The sequence below is a fragment of the Mus caroli genome, unplaced genomic scaffold (genome assembly GCF_978045245.1).
Source record: "Mus caroli unplaced genomic scaffold, Mus_caroli_1 scaffold_7, whole genome shotgun sequence".
Lineage (NCBI taxonomy): Eukaryota > Metazoa > Chordata > Mammalia > Rodentia > Muridae > Mus > Mus caroli.
In genome coordinates, this window is record NW_028227262.1 from 15,371,502 (window position 1) to 15,392,865 (window position 21,364).

The 21,364-nt window shown below is 45.6% G+C and overlaps 2 pseudogenes; both read left to right on the top strand.

Annotated features, from left to right (window-relative positions):
• The first annotated feature begins 16,581 nt into the window (after positions 1-16,581).
• On the top strand, positions 16,582-16,660 carry LOC115031432 (small nucleolar RNA SNORA17; annotated as a pseudogene).
• Positions 16,661-16,710: 50 nt separating this feature from the next.
• On the top strand, positions 16,711-16,785 carry LOC115031430 (small nucleolar RNA SNORA17; annotated as a pseudogene).
• The last annotated feature ends 4,579 nt before the right edge of the window (positions 16,786-21,364 follow it).

Below are 21,364 nucleotides of genomic sequence, written 5' to 3' on the forward strand. Positions count from 1 at the left end.
CCTCAACTGTAATAAAAAAAAAAAACACCTCAATTATTCATCAGCACAGTTAGCACAGTTGCTGTTAGACAAATGCCCTGTTACTATTCAGTCATATCTGAATAAGCTCCTGCTTTGGATCAGGGACAAGCAGGCCTTCCAGAGCTGGTAGGAGGACGGGTGGTGGTGAAAAGTCTTTGTGTCTTGCTTTCCACTAGGACGGGGCCAGGGAAGCAGGGGAGGAAAGTCAACCTCTGCCCTCTGACTCTTACTTGTCCCCTTCCTCCAAGTCTAACTCCAAATCTGGAGTCTGGAAATCTGGAGTTGAAGGGACGTGGTGTGCCTGCAATGAGACCCACATCTGCTGCTGTGTGCACCTTGCAGGGACTCTGGGTCACCTGGCAGAGGCTTTCTGGGCTAACGGCTACACTGGGCTTTTGGCCAAAGGAACAACAGACTTGTCAATGAGGACACAGCGAGTGAGTCTTGATTGTACTTGTGGCTAAGTCTCCTTCCCAACCAGTGAGGTCTCTGTGCACTGAGTTCTGTAAACCCTCATGAGGACAATGCCTGGGAGAAAACTGTATAGGCCCCATTGTCCTTCCTGGTCCCTTCACCTTTCTCTACCCAGTACTGAGCAAGCCTCCTCCCCTGCTCACTGCAGAGGCTCTGTGCTTACAGGAGCAAATATTCCTCCTGCTCACTGCTATGGCCGTGTGGCTCTGTGCTTACTGGACCCTGTGAGCACAGGGCTTTTTCTGGGATGAGTAGATTTCTAGCCTTCTCTCTTCAGTTTTTTTTCCTCCTAAGATTTACAACTGGCTGCTTTTAGTAGGAAGGTTCCCCACATCCTTCCTCTTAACAGCTGACTCTCTGTACACTCTAAGAGGGGTCCAACTGCCCCGTGTTGCCCCATAATCTTGAAGCCTTTCAAAACTTGATCCTGAGCACGTTTATTTTGCCCCAGGCCTTGTGCAGTTCGAATCTCCAGAGGGAGACCTACTCCTTCCTTTTCTGTAGACCCCAGACTTCTAATTGTACTCCCTCAAAACATCTACTTTCTGCTCCCTTCCTCTCTCTAACCAGGGTCCCCAAGACCATGATTGTCACCTCTGTCTTCTCTTTTGTTGTGTTCCTGTTTGTCCTTCATTAATCTTGGTTGCCTCTTGACCCCACCCATCTCATCCCATGTGGCTGCCCAGCCCTTCCCTCTGTGCCCAGTCAGATCAGGTTCTCTTCCTTTACCTCTGGTCCTCCCTACTGCCTACCCTTCCTCCTCAGGTAAAACTGTGGCTTATACTCAGGCAGCATTCTCTGCTGTATGTTCTCCATTGGCCTACTGCCAGGCCGCCATCCTTGTTGTCATGTCCTTGCCATCTTTGTCACAGTCGTTGCCGCTGCCGCCACTGCCCTCACACCACTGCTTTCGTCATCTGCATCATTCAGAACAAAATCCCAAGTGTCTACACGACCCCTTCATGATGACTCTCTTGTCCACATACTGTCACCTCCTTCCTTCTCTCTTTACTCCTCTCATAGTAAACCTGGGCCCACCCCCAGGCTACTTTCACCGGCCCTAAGTAGACATTTGGTGTCTTGCTTCCATTATTGTCAAAGCTATTCCACACGCTATAATGTCCAGTCTCTCACTCACCCTAATACTCCAGTCTGTTTTCATAGCAACTCTCCCCGTCAACATTTTGTATATTTTTATCTCATTCTTTCCATGGGAACATATAACACATGAGAATAGAGACCCCCCTCCCCCAGCACACTCACAACTACTGAAGTACTGTGAATGGAATAGTGCCCCAGAAGTCAGATGAAACTGGGCACATTCTTGTTGCTATGGCCAGAGAGACTCTTCCTGACTCATACATTAAAGCTTTAAGTACCATTTAATGGAACTTAAAGATGGGACCTTCACTGGGTAGCTATGGATGATGAAGTCACAAGACAGAGCTCTCATAATGGGATCCATGTCCCTCTAAGGGAGGCCAGCGCACTTTCTCTCTTTCGATACCTTGGCAGGACGCAATGAGAAGATGGTTTCCTGCAAGCCACAGAAAGCCCTTCCTAGGACCCAGACACAGCCGCACCCCTAATTTCAGACTTCTAGTCTCCAGACCTGTGAAAAAACTTCTCTTACTAAACCATAGCAGCCTGAGCTCCCTAAACAGGGTGACTTACCATTTACATAAATGAATATATTACTGTCCATAGCCAAGGGCTCAGGTAGGAAGTTCAGATTTGCATTTGCCATGGATTTTCCACAATGCAGTCCTGAGTTGAGGTTCTGGCTACCTAGCTCCACCTCCTCCCTGTCTACTGCCTCCTGTAGCTCCCTCATAGACTTTGGATCTAGCATTCTTGCCCTGATTCTATCTCTAGCATCCCATGGCTTCCCCAGTTTCTAGTTCTTCATGTCACCGTGGTTTTCTTTCCCTGCAGATGTTCTACTCCCCAACTAGAGGTTAGACTCCTGGATTTTAAGCTGTAACACTGACTTGATTCTCCCATTCTCTCATTCCCAGGACACAGAATCTTTGACCTTTCAAGCTTTCTGGGAGCTACAAAGGCCTGTTAATCTCAGGTGTCACCTTGATTGGAGTAAAATATACCTGGGAACAAAGAGTTTCATTATTTCCTTTTTTTTCCCTTCTGTGAACCAAACTTTTAATAGCAGGAAACGGCCAAAGCTCCAGTTGAGTGGCCCCAGCTTACACAGTGCTGGGACCCTCCACCCAGGCCTGAGCAGGGCACACGGGAAAGATAGAGAATGTTGTTCTGTCCAGGACTTTGGATCTGTGAGCAGATGCTGGGGACCTGGCCACGTTGTGAGGGTCATTCCATCCAACTCTACATCCTGTGCCTTTGCTAAGCCATTCCTTATCACCACGGAGAACTTCTTGAGGCATTGATTCTCAAAGGCAAACAGCAAGGAAAAATTTAGTAATAAATCTTTCTCCTTCCCAAAGGCCCCAGTGGGTCAGCTAGGACTTTATCTCACGAATTAAGACTCCCACTGTGAGCCAGGTATAGTGGCCCACACCTTTAATCCCAGCACTTTCAAGGCAGAGGTAGTCAGATTTTTGTGAGTTTGAGGCCAGCCTGGTCTATGTAGCAAGCTCCAGGACAGCCAGAACTATGCTGAGAAACCGTGTCTCAAAACAAACTAAAAGAAAAAGAGACTCCTAGTATGGTGTTGGAGGCAGAAGAAAGAGGGACACCCTTGTCTCATTCCTAAGTAAGGTGAACTTGAGGCATTACTTGAAAAAAAAAACATACTCTGTCTGTTGATTTTTATCATCTCTTCTGGTTGTTACTCACCCTTTCTTGGTAATAATTTTTATTATTTTTGATTTGTACTTTCTACATCTCGTTTGCAGAAAGAAGCAAAGGTGAATGCTCATATCACATTTCCACACCATTCTTTAGTGAAAACTGACACACTCTTCTGACTCCTTTGCGATTGCTCTATCCATGTAGCAACCCACCCTATAAATTACATAAGCATCAATTTATAGAGAACGTTCGAATCCTTTCCACAGCTGCGTAATACTCTGTTTATATTCTCAATTCGGACAGACCCCTTTGAGTAAGTATGTAAAGAGTTTCCGGTATTAGAACTACAAAAGGTTTGCAGCTGAATGGCTACCCTGCACTAGCATCTTGCTTTGCATTGTAGACACATATCTTCATGGTAAATTCCTGAACATGTACTTGTTAGTCAAAGCATGAAAGAAAGGTATGTATGTTATTGGACATAGTCATGTTCTCTGTATGCATGTACCACTCCATACTCCAGCCAATAAAACAGGTCTATTTCCCCACACCCTCGTCAAGTAACAGTGTTCTTAGGAATAAAAATTTTCCACCATGATAGGTGAGAAATGGCACTTATGGATTTAGTCTGAGTTCCTCTGATTTAGTAATATTGAGCAGATGTCCATGTTATAAGGCACACTTGGTTTCTTGTCTAGAGGACTGTGCCTCCTCATTGGCTTGCCTGACCTTATTGTTTTTTAGTATTCCAAAATTACACCAGGAAATTCTTCCTAATAGAAGCAACCTGACTTTGAAGCCCAATTGGCCAAAGTCATCCAGGCCAGGCATTGCAGTATGAAGAAGTCTGGTGTTATAGCACAAAGTACAATATGCATGGTCATCAATTTCCTGTCTGCCTTGAGTCCAGTTTCTCATCTCTGTGAGGTTGTGGAGCTTTGAATGAGGGTACCTGCCATAGGCTCACATATTTGAATGCTGTCACCAGAGAGTGGACTATTGGAGAAGAATTAGCAGTGTGAGCTTGTTGGAATGCAGAGTGAGTGCAGCCTTGTTGGAGGACTGTGTCATTGTGGATGGGCTTCAAGCGGAAGCCAGGCCCATTCTCTCTCCTCTCCTCCCCTCTCCTTTCCCCTCTCCTCTCCTCCCCTCATCTCCCCTCCTGTCATCTCCCCTCCCCTCTTCTCCTTTCCTCCTCCCTCTCCTTCTCACCTCCCCTTCTCTATTATTTTTCCCTCCCCTCCCCTCCCCTCCCCTCCCCTCCCCTCCCCTCCCCTCCCCTCCCCTCCCCTCCCCTCCCCTCCCCTCCCCTCCCCTCCCCTCCCCTCCCCTTCCCTTCCCTTCCCTCTCTCTCCCTGCCTGAGGATCAGGGTGTAGAATTCTCAGCCAGTAGTCCAGCACCATGTCTATCTGCTTCTCAACATAATGATCGTGAACTAATCCTCTGAATCTAGAAGCAAACCCCCAGCCAAATGTTTTTCTTCGTAAGCTGCATTGGTCTTGGTGTCTCCTCACAGCAATAGAAGAGTAACTAAACTTCCTGTTCGATTCTCTCCAAAATGTGCCCTTAAGCCATCAGAAAGAAGGCCATTCTGCGTCTTAGAATTGCCTTACCCTTCTCTACCAGAAAACTGCTACTTATACTCCAGAATTTAGTTCTAACATCAGCTCCTTCACAACGCCGCCATTTCAGCTGCCCCCATAGAACAAGCCACTCCTCTAGGTTCCTATACAATTTTGCATCTCTGTCCCCGACAGCAGTAGTCACCAGCTGTGCTGTACTTATCTTAAAAGCTGTTTTCATTCCTCTTTGAATCCAGGGCTTATTGTACAAATTCATCCCCCCACTTGAAGCATTGTAAGCATGGTGGGTGATAAGTGAAATCTGCTGAACAAACAAATGGATGACAACTGAGATTACCCTTCACCCTTCTTGGTTTTCACTCATATACAACATAGTGTTTTCTCTTTCTTCTGGGCTTTATTCTTCAAATATGATAGTGTACAGATTTAGTAGCCTAGTGGGTGAGACCAGGTTAATTAGAGTTTCACGGCTGACCAGTATCCACTCATCTTGGGCCACGCATCCCGTGGCAAGAGGCAGGTCATCTATGTCTTGAATCTCAGAGGGATCATTGGTCACCGCTTCTCAAACAGGATCTAAGCTCCTACTCTGCCCTGAGAGTGAGGTTTCAGACCTCGTCATCTCTTTAGTGAGAACCACTCTTCTCAAAGATGAATCCAATAGTGCTGGCGATAAGGCACCCTGACACTGGGCAGGATGGGAAACGAAGATGGCAGACTTTAAGGTGAGAATGTAGATGACTTGCTTCATTACCAGATTCATCTAACTGACCACAGACACTCGTGCTGAGGACTGTAGAGCAGGTATGACTACAGTGTATGAGGGAATACAGTGAGTGCGATGGTTTGTATATGCTTGGCCCAGGGAGTGGCAAGGTTAGAAGGTGTGTCCCTGTTGGCGTAGGTGTGTCATTGTGGGTGTGGGCTTTAAGACCCTCATCCTAGCTACCTGGAAGCCAGTATTCTGCTAGCAGTCTTCAGATGAAGATGTAGAACTCTCAACTCTGCCTGCACCATGCCTGCCTGGATGCTGCCACGCTCCTCCTGCCTTGATGATAATGGACTGAACCTTTGAACCTGTAAGCCAGCCCCAATTAAATGTTGTCCTTATACTAGTTGCCTTGGTCATGGTGTCTGCTCACAGCAGTAAAACCCAAACTGAGACAGGGAGGATACCAGCAGCTACTTCTTACCATCTGACTTCCTGCCCCTTGCATTACTATGGTTTTTCTGGTTACCATAACTATGAAACAACAACCACACTATTAATAATTTGATTCAGGGGCTGGTGAGATGGCTTGGAGTTAAGAGCACTTACTGCTGTAGCAGACAGAGGACTTGAGTTCAGTCCCCAGAACCTTGTAACTCTAGCTCTAGGACAGCTAATGCCCAATTCTTCGTGCCTATGTGCCCACCACATACATATAAACATAATTTAAAATTAGGTAAGTACACATAAAATAATTTGATTCAAATGAATGTCACTTGAATTCTACTTGGCAGAGCCCATCAAGATAGGACTTCTACTTATTACCTGAGGAATATTTGGGGCCATAAGTTTTGAGCAATACCCTCCCCCCCAGAATCAGTGTGTGTGTGTGTGTGTGTGTGTTTCTATTCTCTCCTCCCTGCAATATGAGCCTATGGAGCTGTTGTATCTGCCCATCAGGGAGAGGTCTCAGCATCCCACAGTGCTGCCATGTCCCACATTAGGGAGCCACTGTTGCCATACATCTCTAATCCTCAACCAACTCTGTTGTGCTCACTCCAGAGAACAAGCTGGAAAACGGCCCAGAAAGATGCAGACAATATTTTCATATTCCCTTTAGGATGGAATTCACTCAAACAGGTATGGAGCCAGATTGGAGCAACAGTGGTGTTAGTTTCTTGTGTTTGTGGCAAAATAAAAGCAACAAGATCAAGCAATGTATACAATGGCCAACCTCATAAGGGAACCATGATTTAAAGGACAAGAGGGGCTTGGTTCTGCTGGGTTGGCAGAAAGTATTCCTGGGGAGGTGGTATCTGTGCTGAGACCTGGAGGCAGGGAGAGGCCAGTTGGATTGAAAGCAGGATAGAAACCTTTCCATGTGTGTGGATAATCACGGGTAGAGTCTAAAGCAACGGAGAGTTTGTCTTTTTATTTTGGAATAGAAAAAAAGAAAAGTAATGAGGCTGGGGCTTCATGAAGAAGGAGGAGAGCGAAACAGGCAAGAACTGGCCCAGGAGAAGGCAGGGGCCAGGTCTGGAGGAGGAGTGTGCTGGTTAGTTTTGGGGACTACAACACAAACTTAGACGTATCTGGAATGAGGGAACCTCAATTGAGAAAACGCCTCCATCAGACTGGCCTGTGGACAATCATTTGAGTAATGATGTGGGAGGGGCCAGCCTGCCAGGGGCAGTGCTACCCTGGGTGGTGTGAAAATTCCAGTTGAGCAAAACATGGGGAGCAATTCATTAAGCAGCATTCCTCCTTGGTTCCTGCTTCTTCTCCAGATTGAGTTTCTGCTCTGACCTCCTGCGGAGATTGGCTGTGATTAGCAAATGCAGATGAAATAAGCACTTCCCTCCCCCAGCCACTTTTGGCTGTGGTGTTTGTCACAGAAACCAAACTAGGACAAGGAGGGAGCGAGGGTCAGATCTGGTGAGGATGGATGGGGTCAGATCGGGTAGTCTGTGTTTCAGTCTGAGGAGAATGAAAAGAATTATGGGGGGGGTTTTAAGAAGATCACCCTTCTTTCCATTGAGGAGAATGAATTGGAGGAACAGGTAGGGATGGAGGACAACAGGAATTTGTGCATATTCAGGAAGAGATGGCAGTGGCAGGTTTGGGGTTGGTGGCAGAGATAGTGGCGAGGATAGATGAATTGAGCTGGGGCACTGGGGTGATGTCTCAGTTGCTAAAATGCTGCTATGTGCGCAAGAGGACCCAAATTCAATTCCTAGAACCCATGTAAAAAGTTGAACATGGAAATGTGTGCAGCAAGGGAATGGAGCTTTCTACTGCAATGTGTACAGATTTTCTATGAATTGCCCCATTTTCAATTTTAAATCCTGTTCTTACCCCCTCACTATGCCTGGTTCTCAGAGCTGAGGCTAGAAGTTCCTATTTTGCTGAAGATCAACCCCTAAGTCTCTTGTCTGGTTCAGGGAAGGGTTATGGCCTTTTGTTTGAGATGAAGAGAAGGAAAAGACTTGCTCCACTTAGGAAAAATCTAGTAGCTGAGATCCGAGCATGCATTAATGGAAAAGAACATTAAGACAATGTGTCCTGGACATAAAATAGGATATTTATCCTTCCTGTGGATGAGAATCTTGGCACATGGCCTTGAAGATATCGAACAATGTGAAAGCTCGTTCACAAAAGGACAGACACTAGGCGATTCCATTGTATGAAATACCCAACCATACCAGCCTTGAGATCTGAAACTGGAACCGTATTGGTCATGGGCCAGAAGGACCAGGTTGGAATGGCAGAAGATTGGTGTTCAATGGGCACAGAGTTTTGATTTGAGAAAATGAGGAGCGTTCTATACATGGATGGTGTCAGTGGTTCTACAACAATGGGAGTGACCTTAAAGTCACAGGGTCGGGAGCAGTGAAGTGTCTGAGATGGCCAGTTTCACCTTATGCAGGTTTTTACACAATAGAAAGATGGTGTCTAGGGAAAGGCAGAAGAGCCCTGCCAACTTGTTTTGCTAGTCTGGCCTTCCCATATGCCCTCCCCAGCTTTGCCCATCCCCCACACTGCTTCTGCCCCCCCCCACACACACACACTTTAAATCAGGGTGAGTGTGACATGGCGAGAGAGCAAGGAATGGAAGAGATTGAAGGAGTGGGCTCTGGGGAAATAGCTCAGTGTGACTTACCTGCTGCACAAGCAGGAAGACCTGAATTTGGATCTCAGCAATTATATAAAAATAAGATGTGGCAGTGTGTCTGCAACCCCAGAGAGACAGGCAGATCCCAAGGGCTTCCTGGCCAGCCATTATAACCAATATGGTGTGCTCTGTGTTCAGTGAGAGACCTTGTCTTCAAAAGATAAAAGCAGAGAGTGGCAGAAGATACCCATTGTTGATTGGGGAGTGGGAGGAGGAGGAGGATGAAGAAGAGGAAGAAGAGAAGGAGGAGGAAGCAGAGGAGGAGAGGGAGAGGGAGAGAGAATAGAAACTTCCACTAAAGGTATGGCAGCCAGACATTAGGACAAAGGCAGGCCAGCTGCTGTCTGTCTTAGGCTTGCTTTTAAACAGAAGACAATGGCCCAGATGTTGGTCCCACAGTGCTATGCCACACAGCTGGAAAACATCCAGACAGCAAACCGAAGCAACAATTCTCTGTGTCTGCAGAACCCGACTTTGATGTGAATAGCTTTAAATGTATAGGGGTGTACCTTCATTTGTGCAGACATGTAGACTCATCATGCTCCTTGAGTATGTGTTATTACAGATGGGGAGGGAACATGAGATATGTACAGATGTATTTGTAAATTCGAACTGCTGCAAATTTACAAGGTCGCATGAGAAACATGGTTTTACTGTAATGTATAGAAGAGAATCCCAAGAGATACCCACGATTTGTGGAAAACACTTTTTGTATCAGGGAGCACTTGGCTTATTTGGGTACATTAGGAAGTAAAGATAAATAAAAAGAGGAAAATTCTACTCCCTGGAGTTAAGCCCTGGCATTGAATAGATGACACATAGTTTTGTTTGCCTGCTCTCCGAGTCTAGGCAGGCTTGGGACTACTAGAATGGAAGAGCAGAAGTGGAGTGTGATTTCTGCAGCTACACACAGAAGAAGGCCTTGCCTCGTTGGAACACTGCCTTCTTGGGGTTCCGAGTTGCCACATAAGTGGTCTGATAATCTGAACCCACCATGCTCTGAGAAGCCCAGGGGTCACTCCAACGCACACCAAATGCCAGCTGAATCATCAAGGCCCAGGGGCAGACACTAGAATGAAGAAACCTTTCCATTTTTCCAGGCTCCAGACAGCTGAGTCACACACTGCCCCTCACCTCCTCATTGCTGGGGCTCCAGACACTAACATCCAGGAAGAAGCCAGGACTGTTGCATCTTCAAAACCCTGACCTACAGAACCTGTGTGCATAAGAAATGGATGGATGTGGCTATCACACCACTAAGCTTTGGTTTTATTTTGTTTTGTTTTTCTTTTTTAGATTAAAAAATGTGAGTGTCTGTGAGTGGTCATGTGCACATGCATGCAGGTGTCTGTGGCAACCAGGAGAGGGCGTTTGCTCCACTGGAGCTGGAGAACTGACAGCCGTGCTTCACTGGATAATGAGAAAAGAACTCTGATCTTCAACAAGAACAGCAAGAGCCCTTAACCATGGAGCCACAGTCTCAGCCCCTATTTGGAGTGGTCCTTTATGTAGTTATAGGTAGCTGGAGCCCCCTTTCTCAGAGACAAGCACTGTTACTCCTTGTGAATTCTATCAAGGATTACTGGTGAACACACAGTCACATATTTAATGATACATATTTGATACACTTGGTTTCATAGGGAGCAGATTGCTGTGTTTTTAGTTTTTGTTCATTCAACAATGTATCCTTACCCAGAATAAGTTGCTCATAGAAAACAGAGGACAGTGTTCCTCAGCAGACAGCCCTGCAGTCTCCATTGGAGGGTGCCTTATAGGTCGAAGACTCACGACATTCAATATATTGGCACGCTATTCTAAAAATGAGAACATGTAACTTGAAGATCATCCTACAGCTGTGCACTTGCAATATATTTATTCTTTTGATAACTGCAGAGGATTGATTTTATTACAGGAAAAAACCCTAGCTCTTCATTCATGGACGTTCATCTGATTTTCAGTTCTTTAATTTTGTAAGCGTGTTGTGGCTGCTCTCGCGGCATTTGTAATTTTGGTGACATTGGCAAGTTGCTCTCCATGGAAGTTATTTTAGGTTTTTCCTCCTGATAGCAATGCCTAATGCTAGTCAAACATTGCTTTAAAACTCAAACAAATTGACACTGATTGTATATCACTGAGGTTTTACCTGTTCCTTTGTAATAAGTGAGATCAAGAGCTCGGGGGCTGGAGAAGTGTATGGCTTGGTGCTTGAGGGTGGGTTTATGATGCTAGAGTCCTTGCCCTGATCAAGTCCTTGCCATTACTTCTTTGATAAATACTTTCTGTTCTTTGACAATTTTCCTACTGTGACTTGCTTGCTTATTTATTTATCTATTTATTTATTCCTGGAGTGAAGATAATAAACCTTAGCTTTTACATGAAATAAAAACATCTTAGTCTTTCTTTTTTCTTCCTTCCTCCCTTCCTTCGTTCATTCCTCTTTCTTTCTTCTCAAATAAATAAATTAATTAAAATAAACGTAATTTAAATTTGGTGCTGTTCAATTTTTGTTCTCTTTCTTTAAGTTTTCTAAGTTCGTGATACTTTGAATGCCAGGTATAATTGCAAATGTCACACAACTGTGAGAAAACCCGAAGTTTAAACACTGCAGCTTAGGGTTAGCAGGATTTGCTTTCCGTGTCATATTGAGAAGACAGGGATGGAGGCACTAGCTCTGGTTCCTTTGTTCTGACATTTCAGAGCTGATTCAGGGCTTAATTCAGTTCTTTGACTTTTTCTTCTCATCCTGGGATGATTTCTAGCCTTTCAAGGGATGTGAGAGGTGATGCTTGCTCGCTCGCTTGTGCGCGTGTGTATGTGTGTGTGTGTGTGTGTGTGTGTGAGCGCTCATTTTTATGGGGAAAGAAAAGGGAGGGAAAAGATCCAACAGATATCCACTAATGTTTTAGTGGTCCAAACCAAAGACATAGACAGCCTGGCTGCAAAGGATGGTGGGAAAATGACCAAGATTGCCACCATGACCCATCTTCTGGGATTAGGCTTCTTGCTACCCTGAAGAGAATTTCATTAAGTAGAAAGATCAGTATAATGGGTAACACAAAAGAGGCTGTGCGCCCACAGCCTGACAGACGAGAACGGGGTGTCTCCTTTATGGATCCCACAACTTTCCCCATCTTTTCCTCTAGTGTTTCTATGGGTTATACTTCCATATTTAAATCTTTGACCAAAATATTTTATTTTAAAATTTTTACTAAATGTTATTTATTTTGTGTGTACGCATGTGAGTATGTGAGTGTATGTGCATGTGTGTGCATGCATGTGAGTATGTGAGTGTATGTGCATGTGTGTGCATGCATGTGAGTATGTGAGTGTATGTGCATGTGTGTGCGTGCATGTGTGAAGGTCAGAAGACAACCTTCAGGAGTCAGTTCTCCCCCACCTTGTGGGTCCTGGGATCAAACTTAGGCTATAAGGCTTGGTGGCACGTGCCTTCACCTATGGAACGATTTCACTGGCTCCATTTTATATTTTTATTTTATTGTCAGAGTATCAAGCCGGCTCTTTCCTATGATAAAAATGCAGTTTAACAGCATCTACTAAGCAATCCAGCCTTTTCTTACTGATTTTAAATTCCCCTTCTATCTTGTATAAAATTCAGATTTGAATGCATTTTTTGATTTTCTAGTCTATTCTTTTGACCTATTTATGAAATAGCAAACTAGAGCTGGTTAATTTCATAAAAATAGACCATTTTCATTATTATTTTTTCATCAGAATGCCCGTGTAGCTTAGCCTGGCTTCAAACCCATGACCTTTCTTAGCCTCCTGTGTGCAGGACACTGCCTGGCTCTCTTGCATTACTTTTGTCTTTATTTTTCCATCCAACTTGCAAATTATCTGATTGAATTAAGAAACTTCTGTTTATACGTATGATAATGATATGCTAGATCAGTTTAGGAGCTATAACATCTAGTGATGTGAAATCTTCCGTTTTGGGAACACGTGCCATTTTCATCTGTTTAAGATTTATTTTGGGGGAAGGAGGATTGTCCTTCCGCAGTGTTTCAGAATTTTGATGTCCTTTTTCCTCACGTGTATTTTCTCTTTGTTACTATCTAAGTGTGATCCTTCCAGCCATTAGAAAGTCTAAGCAGATATTGTTTCTATGCAAAGGCCTTTACTTTTGAATGTTAATTTCTTTAAGTTTTATTTTTAATTGTGTGCACATGAATGTATCTGTGCATGTGTTAAGTTCAGGTGCCCCAGAATCCAGAAGAGGGTATTTTTTAGCATGACAGGTGACAGTGGACAACCCCCCTCCCCCCATGTGAGCTCTAAGACTCATACTCAGGTCCTCTGGAAGAACAGCAAACATCTTTAAAAAATTTCTTCTACTGTGTGTGTGTGTGTGTGTGTGTGTGTGTGTGTGTGCACATGCACATGTGAATTTCCCATCATGCACCCCAGTCCCACTCATCTCGCTGTCTCCCTCTATCTGCTCTTTACCCTGGCAATGCCCTTACCCTCTCTAGAAAAAAATCCGACCAATTCTCCACACAGAAGTTGCTGGTGAATCATGGTGGACCCTTTTGTCCACATATCTTTACTTGCAAATGTTCATTGCAGTGGTCTGGTTAGAGGCCTCTGCCTTCTGCTACACTACCCATCCTGTAGCCCCAGAGAGATACCTCCTGGATATCCGGTTGTTGTTCTATGCCATGGGGATTTCCTGCAGCTTTGGTTCTGCAGGACTGGCCCTTGCACATGCTCAAACAATTTACAGATGATGTAGATATTGGGTGGGCCAACTTAAAGCTCTGGATCTGGGCCTGCGTGGCAGCAGAGTTGGTCAGCCTGCCAGCTCTCCTGTGCCCACACCACCAGGGCTAGCTTTTCCACTTTCCCAGAAGGGGCCAGGGTGTCTTCAGCAGCCCACAAAAGACAGGGCGTGTTCTCCCTCCCCCATGCCACCAGGATCAGCTCTCTAGCCCTGCCCATGTGAGGGGCAGGGCCTTCTCTCCCAAGTGCTGCAGGTGGTGAGGGGAGGGACCAGCTCTCCTGCTCTCAGCCTGAGGGCCAGCTCTTCCACAATGAATGCCTAGGAGAGGAGTGGGGCCAGCTCTCCTGAGTGCTATAGCCCTGAGGGACCAGCTCTGCTCTCCTGCTCTCAGCCAGAGGGCCAGCTCTTCCACAATGAATGCCTAGGAGAGGACTGGTGCCAGCTCTCCTGAGTGCTATAGCCCTTGAGGGGGTGGGCTCAGATCTACAGTGCCCTCAGACATCAATACGACCCCAGGCAACAGCTCATACCACAGCCTTTGGTGGTAACATGGGCCATGGGCATTGACACGGACCCCTACTGCTGCAGGAGTATGGACCCAAACATGGCTGTCTGTGGCAGCATAGGACAGAGTATCACCATGACCTCAGGTGGCAGCACAGGCTATTCACATCAGGCTGCTTCTCTTTCTCTCCCATCTCTCCACTACATAGTTACTCATCGTAATGGCACTCACCTTGCTGGGTGGCAGTGGGTGGGCATCTCACAGAAAACACTCAACTCTGAGCACTCTCTTGAGTATTATCAGTTGGTGTTAGCTCTCTCCCCTTCCACTCGACTCTGAGACAGGCTTTCTCTGTGTAGCCCTGGCTGTCCTGAAATTTGCTTTGTAGACTAGGCTGGCTTCCAACTCAGAAATCCATCTGCCTATGCCTCCTGAGTGCTGGGATTAAAGGCATGAGCCACCACTGCCTAGCTGGGAATTAGTTTTTTGTTTAGATGTAGCTGGTGTTTTCTGAAATGACCCCATCGTTATCCAGGTGCCAGTTCTGCACACATCTTCCTGGAAGAGAATTGGTGTCATGAGTTGCACTTTCATTCACTTGTTTTTGTTGACAACTTCAAGGTCCAATTCATGGAGACCTCTGCAGAACTTCATTTTAGACTGGGCGTTGGGGCACTCATAGGGGACAACCAAAGCAAACCAAAACAAACCTCCTGGTCTAAGTTCACAAAGGAAAAGAACATAGATGATGGGAGGCAGAAGGTGAATAGTGCTTTGGGAAAGATTAATGCAGGCACTGAAGCCCAAGGTCAGCAGATGGCTTCAGGTCTGCACAGTTGGTCAGCTGTGTGCTGTCGATACCTTAGTAACAAAGCGCCTGAATCTGGATTGACCTGCCCCTACTCCAGACTGTGCTCTAGGACTTGGGAAGATGGCATGCTTTTTCTTTTAAAAAATATTTTTTAATGCCAATTTCTACTTCCTGAAGGGAGCTTACACTGGACTTGTTGGGAAATGAGAAATAATTGAATGTCCATGCACAGCTGACACAGATGTCAGGGAGGGATCCCCAGAGGGTTTAGGGATAAGGAGTACAGTAAGGATCCTCCAGCCTCCAGTAGCGCCACTCTCCATGGAGTTTGAAGGATGCTACAGTGTGGTCTAATTACCTCTCCCAGCGGCTCTGGACTGTTGCTGTCAGTCCAAAGAAAGCTCAGGGCTGAAGCTGTTCAATGCAGCAGTTGGAACAACGAGAGACCTGTTCTAACATTCCCCAGACACCACATGATGGACAAATTTGGATCTTCTCTGAACTCCCTCTCTCCTGGTGAGGTGACATTGGCTAGGATTCCTCTTGCCTTTTCACTTGAGTCAGCTTGGATTTCCCCCCTGTGTGAGAGTAAGTGAACCCCACACTCTTTTATGCCACACTTGACAATACCTGCTTTGTGGATTCAGCTGTCGCTCCAGTGCTCATTCCTAGGGAAGGGTGAAAAGTGATAAAGCCAGAAACCAGACCCACAGATCTAGGCTTGGCTGAAGACCAATGACCCCAAAGCAAACAAGTCTTATCAACTTTCGTTAGATCAATTCAATCCCCGAACTGTGTAATTTTCCCAAGCTACTGTCCTTCCCATGTCCTTAGATGCTGGCACGTATTGAAAAAGTGAACTTTGGGTGACTGAGGTAACTTTGAGGCTTGAGAAGGTATCAGTGATATATTTCTATCTTTGAGGGTGTTGGTAGTGACATCTGTTATCTTATTTGTTGTTTTTGTTTTTGTTTGTTTGTTTGTTTGTTTTTCAAGACAGAGTTTCTCTGTGTAGCTTTGACTGTCCTGGAACTTGCTCTGTAGAACTCACAGAGATCTGCCTGCCTCTGTCTCCTGAGTGCTGGTACTAAAGACATGAACTACCACCACTGTTAGATAGCCTTAAGAGTTCCAGCTGGCCGGGCATGGTGGCGCACGCCTTTAATCTCAGCACTCGGGAGGCAGAGGCAGGCAGATTTCTGAGTTCGAGGCCAGCCTGGTCTACAAAGTGAGTTCCAGGACAGCCAGGGCTATACAGGGAAACCCTGTCTTGAACCTCCCCCCCCCCCCCAAAAAAAAAGAGTTCCAGCTGCTTCTGTTGTGATGGCAAAGAGAGAGAGAGAGGCAGAAAGGAAGAGGAAAACTCCCCAGAAATGGACGACAGGCAGTGAGCAACACGGGTGGTTTTGCTGGGTTGTTACTGTGGTTGCTGTTCAGTTACCTCAGGAGAGTTCCTCACTTCCTGGTGAAAGGATCAGAGCTTCTGTGGTGCATAGGCCACAAGTGTGAGTCCTGCGTCTCTACGCCTGAGAAATACAGGGGAGATACTGAATTCTCTCACCATCCAGGAACCCCTATAATCATGGGCCTTAAAACTGATTGTAGAAGGCTCCTTTGGAGACCTCAGTTGCTTCTCGTTTTATTAATGGTGGTATCTGTGAAGGAGAAGGGTGTGAAGGGGCTGAAGATGCGTGAGGGAGAGACGAGGTTGTAGGATAGAATCAATCGCCAAAGGATGGGTAACCTGGAGTTATCTTCAGTGGGGACAAAGTTTAAGTCATCAAAAAATCAAAATATACCTGCCCTAGAAGTGTTCCAGGTGTGGCTGCTGTGTCATGCATGCATCGGTAGAAGGCAGAGAGAAGGAGGAGGAGAAAGAGGAAGAGGAAGAAGAGGAGGGAGGAAGAGGAGGAGGAGGAAGAGGAGGAGGGGGGAGGAGGAGGCTATGTCTGTGTTCAGTATTCCGACTTATGAATGTCTGAATGATTAGTAGCCTAACACTTCCTGAAAAAAGTAAACCCGAGATGACCACCAGTCCGATGCCAGGCAGACCCGGATGGGCTCCTAGGATGGGGAGCAAACCAGAGACTAGAACTCTGCCTGGGACTTCAGGCCCTGGGAGTGAGCTCGAGTCAGAGGACCCTTAAAAGGGGCTTTGGGTAGGCTGGGTGAGGAGCAAGCCTGTAACAATCACTAGAACAGTGCCATAGGGCCTGGACAGGGACTAGCCTGAGATGACCACTAGTCTGTTGCCACAGACTGTTGCTTATGGAGGCAGCCTATGATCCAAATGACCCCTGCCTAGCACCATAATGCACAAGTGTGGCATAGCACTCCTGAGACCACCCCTGAGATGAGCCCACACACTCAGAATCTCTGATCACCAAGAGGACAAGTAAGTGGTGGAGAAGTGGGGGGAAGAGAGAGAAAGAGAGAGGGAGAGAGAGGGAGAGAGAGAGGGAGAGAGGGAGAGAGAGAGAATGAATGTGGGCACAATGAAGAGGGGCAGAGCTGGAGACTTAGAGGAGTGAAGAGCAGCCTGAAGTGAGCAGCTGGTGATGCCACCTAAGACCATGGTGGGGTTCTGGTTTGTGCTGCCAACTGGGGGCCTTGACAGTGCAGCAGTGGGGGGTCTATTTTCTGGCCTGGCCTGCTAGCCTGGACATGCTGACTCCATCCCTCATCTGAGCATCATGGAAGAGCTGGCCCTAGAGGCATTGGAGCAGGAGAGCTGTACCCAGTCCCTTGACAGCTTCAAGAAAGCAGGCTGAACATTGTGGGAGTTTCTGATGAGCTCCAGGATACGTGCATGGGAGAGCTGGCCCTATCATCTGTTGTCTGTGTAGTGGCATAGATGAGGAAAAGATACTCCCCCTCCCCCATCCCCGCCTGTAGCAGGAGACCTGGCTCTGGGGTCATGAGAGCAGGAGAACTGGCCCTGCCTCTCACAGGTGGCAGCTCTTGGGTCAGTATACAAAGACACACACACACACACACACACACACACACACACACACACACACACACACACATTAACTCTGGAGCAACTGGGATGTTCACATGCAAATCCAAACCCAAACAAAAAATGCGTCATCACAGACTTTCACCATTAACAAAAATTAAGCCAATTGAACGATAGACTTACACTATGACACACTCGTAAGACAAGGGGGAGTCCAGATGACCTGGGAGTTTAAACCAAAGCTACAAGCCATGGAGGAAGAATGGGTGACCTGGACCTCACTAAAATAAAATCCTTCCATTCTATAAATGGCATTATAAAAATAGTAAGACAAAATCTCCGATGGCAGAAAGTGTTTGCAAAGGATGCAGCAGATAAGAACTGTTATCCGAGCCGGGCGTGGTGGCGCGCGCCTTTAATCCCAGCACTTGGGAGGCAGAGGCAGGCGGATTTCTGAGTTCGAGGCCAGCCTGGTCTACAAAGTGAGTTCCAGGACAGCCAGGGCTACACAGAGAAACCCTGTCTCGAAAAAACAAAAACAAAAACAAAAAACAAAAAAAAAAAAAGAACTGTTATCCAAGACATTCAGGAGCTTATAAAACTCGACAGTAAGGAAACAAAAACGTGACCATAAACAAGCAGTGGCTTGGACATTTCATCAGAGAAGACAGACAATTAACAGGCACAATGGTGCGCAATGCCACATGCTATCAAGAGAAATGCACATCAAAACAGTATCAGAACCAAGTCAGAAATGAAGCATCCAAAGTTGGTGACATTGGGAGCCAGAGGCTTGTTCCTTCTTGGCTTGTACAACTACTAAGTGGTACAGTCATTTTGGAAAATGGCGTGCTGCTCCCACAAAATATCTAAACATGCCCTAAGCATGTGACCCTTAGTTATAACTCCTTAGTATTTACCCCAAAGAAAGGAAAACAGCAATACAAAAGCTTGCTCACAGAAGTGCACAGCAGCTTTGTGTAGACTCACAGAAACTTGGGGGCAACCAAGATAGCCTGCAGTTGAGCAAACCGTGGGATGTCTGGATACCAACATGCTACATGGTCTAAAGAGAAACAAGGTGTTAAGCCAGGAAAAGACGTAAGAAGAAACCTCACCAGATGCTAGTGAGTATCAGCGCAAAAAGGCTGGGTGCTGTGATTCTAACTCTGACACTCTGGAAAAGGCAAACTGTGGTGACGATAAGATCAGTGGCCACCAGGGATGGCGGAAGAGAAGGGTGAGCAGGTGAAATTTAAAGAATTTTAGGGCAGTGAGTAGGTGCAACAACATTATGAACTAATCAGTACCCCGGAGCTCTTGACTCTAGCTGCTTACATATCAAAAGATGGCCTAGTCGGCCATCACTGGAAAGAGAGGCCCATTGGACACGCAAATTTTATATGCCCCAGTACAGGGGAACGCCAGGGCCAAAAAAATGGGAATGGGTGGGTAGGGAAGTGGGGGGGAAGGTATGGGGGACTTTTGGGATAGCATTGGAAATGTAATTGAGGAAAATACGTAATAAAAAAAAAGAGAAAAAAAAGAATTTTAGGGCAGCGAAACCCTCCTGTGGTATTGGTGAATATGTGACACTGTGCATTGTCAATATGGACTCTAAACTGTGGACGTTGGAAGTAGTGTTGTGTTAATGCAGGTTTACCCATGAGCCTCTGGGGCAGAAGACACTGACAATGGGGCTATTCGTACTAGAGATATCTGGGAGGTGAGTGTCAATATAGGAAATCTTAGCATCTTTCATTAGGTTTTGCATGCGAAACTAAAACTATTCCACAAATAAGATCACTAACCTCCCTCTTCCAAGTTCCCCAGGACAGTACAGTACTTTAGCTTTCCAAAATTTTATAAACCCAAGCTATCACTGATATACACAAAAATGAGTTATTTCTTCATTGAGCACAACTTTGAATTATAAAACATATTCCTAAGACAGTATAAGAATGGCAATTTTGGAGATTTAAAAAAAAAATCAGCAACCTGGAACCCATGAACTGTCTTTGTTTTTTTAGTTTTTAAAATCTTCAATTGGAGCTGGAGAGATGGCTCAGAGAGTAAGAGGGTTGGCTGTTCTTGCAGAGGGCAAGGACAGGGTTTGATTCCCAGCATGCACCTGGCAGTCTGTAGCCATGTGTACTGCAGTTGCAGGGAGCATCTAATACCCTCTTCTGACCTCCTCAGGCACTGAACACACATGATATACATGCATACATGCATACATACATACACACATAATACAAAAATAAATATAGATGTTTACATGTTTTAATGAATGTAAAAATATTACCTATTGATAGGATATGGTGTGGTAATTTGATCTAAGTTTATAATGTGTATTGATTAAATCAGGGTAATTAACATTGTCTCTTAGCATTTTGGAAGGAACTTTCAAATGCTTTTAGTTTCAAATAAAATAGCAAAATAAATCACTACCTACTATACACTATATCCATCCTAGTGTACCATAGAATATTCAAATGTATTCATTGTATCTCACTGTCCTTTGGTACCTGCTGCTAACCTCTCTCCATCATCCCTCCCCAGCACTCCTCCTGGTCTACCCTCTACTCTGAAATCAGTGTACATGCAGCACCTAACGCTCCAAGTCTATCTTTCTTTTCTTAGTATTATGTCCTGCAGCCCATTCCCCGATACTGGAATTTCATTCTCCTTTCATATTATGAAGTGAAGCAACTATAACACTAGTAAACCTTCTCTCTCAAGTTTTAATCAAATGAAAATGTTCTTTCCTATTCCATTATGTACATGTATCATAAACTCTTTATATTTACCACCTTGTGACAGACAGATTAATAAATTCCACATGCTGGCCATTGTAAATACATAATTCTGTTGTTGTTGTTGGTGGTGGTGGTGGTAGAGGTGTAGACGTGTGTACACAGGTGTGTTTACTGGTGTGTGTGTGTCCTCTTTTTTTGTCTACCTGAGTTCTGAGATAGAGTCTCTCAGCAAGCTCCTTGAATCTACTTATCTCTGCCTCTTTAGCACTGGGATTACAGGGGTGTTCAGCCATGCCTGGGTTTAAAATGGCACTGGTGGGCTGCACAAGGTTCTTACACTTCTGCAGCAAACTTGCTTAATCCACCAAGCCATCTCCCTTCCCTAGTGAATGGTGTGCTCATGATCCCTCTTCTTTGAGGGCATTTCTCAGCTCTCAGAGCAGTCAAGCAAAATGACATCAAATCATCCACAGTGCAGCCTTTGCAGACTTAAGAAAATGAGGAGAATGGAAAGCAACTGGTCAGAACCCAGTTAATCACCCTAGGGAGACAAGATAGTCCTCAAAGTAAGTAGCCATTGAGTTAATCTTTATCGGCAACAATTTGGGGACTAAATATAGTTGGAAATGTAGTTTCTGTATGTGAGATTAAAAAATGTCTTCTGTTGTAGTAGTTTGAATAGGTTTGGCCCCCATAGACTCGTGTGTTTGAATGCTTGGCCCACAGGGAGTGTTGCTTTTTGGATATGTGGCCTTCTTGGAGGAGGTGTGGTCTTGTTGGAGGAAGTGTGCCACTGTCAGGGTGGGCTTTGAGGGTTCGTATGCTCAGGCTCCACCCAGTGTGAAATGAGAGCCTCCTCT